Source organism: Antrostomus carolinensis, unplaced genomic scaffold, assembly GCF_000700745.2.
Source record: "Antrostomus carolinensis isolate BGI_N321 unplaced genomic scaffold, ASM70074v2 scaffold9306, whole genome shotgun sequence".
NCBI classification, from domain to species: domain Eukaryota; kingdom Metazoa; phylum Chordata; class Aves; order Caprimulgiformes; family Caprimulgidae; genus Antrostomus; species Antrostomus carolinensis.
Window position 1 is genome coordinate 45,101 of NW_010322544.1, and position 6,030 is coordinate 51,130.

Consider the following 6,030-nt stretch of genomic DNA (forward strand, 5'->3'; position numbering starts at 1 on the left):
TGCCGATGTGGTACCCTACCAGTTTCACTGGGGCACAGAGGTCAGGGTCCAGGTGGATCGGTTTGCTGTATCGATCCTGGATCTATGAAGGCTTTGCACATTATTTTTGTCTGTGTGTGTGTGCGTGCAAGAGCATTTATCCAAGGTTAGAGGGATGGCTGGAGGGAGGACGAGCCACTTTTTCAGCTTGCTGGAGTTGGTGTGGGTCCAGTAATTCTCTTCCCTATAGACAATGACGAAATATGCTGCATTTTGCATTCCATAAATAATGAGATGTGTAAGACTGTGTTTAAAAATAAATAAATAAATAAATAGTCTCTTAATCCCTGTGTATTTTAACTGTTTTCAGTGTGGCCTTGTTGATGTTAGGGTTCCTTTTACTGTTTGGCTAACGCATAGGCATCTGCCTGTCCTGGTTTTTAGCTGGAACGGAGCTGTGTTTCTTTTTAGCAGCTGAAATAGTGCTGCTTTTTGCTTTCAACCTGGGATTTGTAATGAGAGAGACACTGATACCATACCAGTGTTTGCATTTTTGTCGCTGGAAGTGAAGGAGTTCATGTTCTGTTAGTCTACAAGTGCAAAATCTAAGGGGATGAGGAATATTTAAATTAATAAGCTAAATTGCCGTTTGGATATGCCAATGGGATATTCCATATCATATCACATCATGTCCAGTATATTAGTGAGGGGCTCTTCCTCTTCTGTTCTCTCTGGCTTTCGCTTGGGCTCTCACTATTCTGGGATTGCAGTTTCAGTTTGGGATTGTCCTTCCTCTGGGATTGTTATCTGGGAATGGGCTTGGCTTGATTTGTCAGTGGAGAGCAATTGCACTGGGTGTCACTCATTTGCATATTGTTGCTGTCATCATTATCACTACTATTTTAATTTTTCTTTATCTTTCATTATTACTACTATTTTAAGTTTTCTTTTATTTCTATTATTAAATTGTTATCTCAACCTACCAGCCTCCTTATCCTTACCCCCCAATCCTCTCCCCTATCCCCTGGGGTTGAGGGGCAAGTGGGTGAAGGGCTGTGTTGGCTGCTGGCCGAGGGCTAGCCCAGTGAAACTATGGCACTGCCTCAGGGCTACCAGTGGTGAAAGACACATTTAGAGTGACCACTCAATTGGAACAAGTTCCTGATGGGCTTTCATCATGGCAGGTCCTGACCTCTTTGCATCGGCAATAGAGGCACTACTTGTCCCACAGATGGGGCTTGCTTAACTAAGATTCCTCTTAGGAGCAAGGCTAATTTTCCCCAAGGAATGAAAGATCTTTTCCCAAATTTATACAGTTTTTCTGTAGCAAGCTTTTAGGTTTTGGATGTCTTCAAAAGTGAAACTTTAAACCAGGCAGATGTAATCCTCCTGGGAAGAGACTGCAAAAATCAACACTGAGGCAGTTTCAGAAAAGTGAGCAGCAAGTAAAATTAACCATTACTTCTGTTTATTTAGGTAATTGAGCTTGACACAGTGGTGTGTCTGACAAGTTAGTTTGTGTTTTTCATTCTATTAAATACAGATATGACACTGAAAGCTGTCACTGGCCATCTGAGAATATTTCAGTTTAGACTTTGGAAATCATATAAATGTGGATAGATCATGTGGGCAGCAATGTAAGAAAACTACCCAGTAAACCAGTATGCTTTTGCCTGAACAGCTGCTGCAGTTTTTTCTGTGTAACTTAGAATCAAGAATGAAAACCATGAAAAATTATTAATAGGTCTATTGAAAGTCAAGAGGTGCTATGTCCTTTTAATTCTATAATCAACATTTTATTACTTTGTTTTTTATTGAATGGTTATTGTATGGATTGCTTGGGCATTATTAGCAGGCTTTATTGTAAGCTGGAAATGAGTTTGAGAGATTCAAAGGGAGGATGAAAATTCTGAAAAACATATAAATACCTTGGTTTTGCTGACTGCAATTGAGATACATTGTATATAAAACGAACACAGAATTTCTGTTTTAGACATATCAATAACATTTAGTGACTTGTAACAATATTGTAATTGTAGCCATGCCAAGCTTTTTGATCAAAACTTCCCAGAAATGTGATGTCTGTATGGAGCCAAAAGCTCTAATAAGCTTTTAAGTAAACTTTGATTTAGTTAAGTGTAGGCACTGCCCAGACTGAGAAAGAAACCTTTAGCTAATACAGATAATTTACTTCTCTTGGGAAGCTCCCATAGTCAGGTAATTTTGAGCTGTATGAAGGAAACATCTGCACCTCTTACCAGAGTATTTTCAAGGAACGTCAAGGCTTTTCCAGGTACAAACCATCTTCTCAGTAAAGCAGAGATGTAGATGCAGCCATTTGGGAGCAAACTTTGAGAGCAAACGGATACGTGATACCATCACTTTGGGAGGGAATTGGATGAAGAAGCCTAGCAGGAGATTTATGTCTTTTTTTTCTTAGGCCCTTTTTTTAATGTAAAGTTTGCTGAAGAAAAATCCTTCTGCAAAGAAAGTTCAGTTCGGTTGGCTGCTATCTGTGTTTCAGCTGTCTACCTACATAACACAAGGGGAATTTTTAGGGGTGGGAGCCTGACAGGCTGGTGGGTGGCTGAGGTTAGTGCAAGGAGCAGTGTCTTACGCGGGTTCCAGGTTGAGAGCACCTGGGCCTTCTGTGCCAGGGCAGCAGGGCTGATTACCCAGCTCTAGCATCTGTCTTTAGGGCAAGAACACCCTTTCTTGTGTCCTTTCAATGCCCAGCTGTTATAGTCAATCTTCTGAATGCCAATATGAATAGTGCTTTTTAAAAAAATCTAGTGATTTGCCAGTTCAGAGGGGATCAATGATGTGATTTATTCCCTCCAGCTCTCATCAGCATACATACAAATAGTTTTCTTAAAATGTGCTCCTAGGCTCTATTCTTGGATTTCTCTTTAGGCAACAAAATAAGGGATGGAGTTTTCCAAGTCACTGGCTCCCTTTTGGCCTTGCTGGCACTTTTTTGATTCCAATTTTTTTTGTTGTTGTTTTTTAGGTTTTTTTTTAGGTTTTTTTGACAATCAGACCACATATTTGAGTGCTTAGATGTGGAGTTGATTCTTAAATTTAGGCACCAACTTTTTTTCTTTTCTTTTGTGTCCTTCACTTGCCAGGCTCCTAAGTGGAAGCAGAATAGATACTTGTCTAAATCGCCTTGGCTGTGTGTTTGTAAGCAATTGAAAAGTGCCTTTTCTTAGATGGCCATGTGTAAAATCATAGGAAGAAAGGAACAAAAGTGACTGCTGACTAACGCAGTAAGAACAACATTTTAAAACAAATTAATGCAAGAAAGGTTGCAAAGACTGGAAATGGTAGAAGTTAGTGGGGTAAAGGTCTACTTGAAATAGAAACACAAGAAAACCCATGCTCTGCTGGGCGCTGGAGCCACATGGTCTTTTTTCTTCATGCTTCATCCATCCTTCACTGCAGCCTCTTGCCTGTTACCTCCCACCAGTTACATCTTTTGTGGTGGTTCTTTGGGACAGGGTTTCTGTCCATATGCTGTGGCCAACCATGACACACATGAGAACTGAGGGATGACGTCTGTTCGTACCAGGGTGGTGTTTTTTCTGTTGTTCTGTCCTGTTTCCTTTTCAGTGGTGGGTGAGAACTGCGGCTATGTTCTTTGGCAGTGAACAGCGAATGCCAGACGACTGCCAGATATTGGTTATGTTTACTTATTTCTGATCAATTCAGGTAAATCAAAGAGGAATCGAAGGTGTTAGGAGAATGCCCACTGCTGATCCCCAGTGATCTGAAGAAAGCTGTGGAACCAATGCTTCAGTGCCACCATAGGGATGACAGGGAGGGGAGCAGATACTCTTGCTTTAAATGCCCTTAATGAAGAAGACTATTTCAATGGGAAATGATATTACTGAGGGCTGGCCAGAATGCAAGAAATTTGTTTTACAATAAAATTGAGGTTTGACTTTTGGTTTTGTTCCATATTAGAAAAAAACCAGAAACCTTTTCACTGCTGAAACAGCCATACCCACAAGGTTGAATACACATTGGATTACCAGTAACCTAATGACTGAGTCATTTCCCTGGATTGTAGGAGGTCGAGGTTTTAGTTGAGTTGTCTACCTGATTAGGAGAGAGACTGAACTCCAGTGTCTCGTATTCCTGGCAAGTGACCTAACCATCATGTTGCTGAGTCAGTCTCTGGCCCATGGATGGCTGGAAAATGAGAGGACTCAATAGGAGAGACTGGCCAATTAGCTTTGATAGGTTGGGTTTCTATCTCACTAAAATTCCCTAAAATAAACCCAACCCTGAGAAAGCTCCAGTGAAATAAATGCTTTCCTGTGGAAAGCATCTGACTTTTATGAGTCCTAATGACTACACTATTAATTGTGATTTTTCACAACCAGGACAAGGACTTTAATATTACTTAATATACAGTGGCCCAGTGGCATTAAAAATAATGAAGTAACTTGCATCTTTTCCAGACAACAAATCTGGAACTTTATAGGGAAAGGAAAACATGAATCTGCTCTCGATGCTTCTCCCTTTCTTTGCTTGCTAATGCACTTTGTGTTCTATGGATGTGAATGGTTTGAGCTTCGAGGAAGCTCAGGACAGCAGGCAACATGGGCAGCTGGACAGAATTGACGATTTCATGGAGCTTTGCCTGTGTCTGAAAAGGTGGAGGTCGACTGGTTTATTCTGAGCAGCTTGTCTGCTTTCTCTGTGCGCAGCTTTCTATTCCAACAATATCTAGCAAGGGAAGGGTCAGGATTTGTGTGTGCTTTTGGGCAGCTCTGTTCCCTATCGCCTTCCCTCTTCTCCTTTCTAGTTCACTGTAAGAGCACCCGCTAGCTGCTGGCCCTGGCCATCTTCTTTCCCTCTCTGGAGGAAGAGACACCTCCTGAGTTGTGACTGCTCTTGGGAGGAGGCATGAGGGGAAGCATCAGTTCTTTTTTCAAGAGTACAGCCAAGATGGAGGTCAGAGGGAGCGGTGGCTGGGGAGGGGGAGCTCCTGCACAACTGGTCCTGTCCTAAGGAGTCTGGGGAGAGAGCCCCAGGTGAAAATCTGGCAGTACAGACTGAGCTACCTACGGGGACGAAATTCAATCCAGGCTCCTTAAGTGCAGATAAACCAGGTGAAGAAACTTCTGAAATCCTTGCTGTCTCCGCAGTCTGTTTCCCAGCTTTATCCCCTGATGGTCACCCAAGAAAGTCGCTACATACATGGACATTTGCAGGGGCCTGTTGCGGCTCAAGTAATAGCCATGAAAAAAGGGAGGAGCCAGGAAATATGTTGGCCTGGCAGAGATTTCTTTTTAAGGAGGAACATAGGGAAAAAACGTAAAGAAGTTATTTTAGTGCTTCTAATAATTTGAGTTCTGTATTGTGTAAACAATATATGGAAAATTACTTCTAAGGAGTATAAAGGAACAGGAAGGTGAGAAGAGAGGTCCTTGCTGCTGTAAGAGTCAGTGGAAGCTGGAGACATGTAAGACTAGTAAGTCTTCCTTCTCTTTTTGGGCCCCTCACTACAAGAAGGATATGGAGGTGCTGGAGCCTGTCCAGAGAAGGGCAATGGAGGTGGTGAAGGGTCTAAAGCACAAGTCTTATGAGGAGCGGCTGAGGGAACTGGGGTTGTTTAGTCTGGAGATAAGGAGGCTGAGGGGAGACCTTATCACTCTCTACAACTACCTGAAAGGAGGGTGTAGAGAGGTGGGGGCCAGTAACAAGTGACAGGATGAGAGGAAATGGCTTCAAGTTGTGCCAAGGGAAGTTTAGCTTGGATATTAGGAAGAATTTATTTGCTGAAAGGGTTCTCAGGCATTGGAACGGGTTGCCCAGGGCAGTGGTGGAGTCCCCATCCCTGGAGGAATTTAAGAGTCATCTAGACATAGTGCTTAGGGACAGGGTTTAGTCATGCTTTAGGGGACTTGTCAGTGTTAGGTTAACGATTAGACTTGATGATCTTATAGGTCTTTTCCAATCCACGCGTTTCTGTGATTCTTGGCAGTTTGGAAGGCAAAAAAACATTGCTTAGACACTTTCCCTTTCTTTCATGGGCAACTT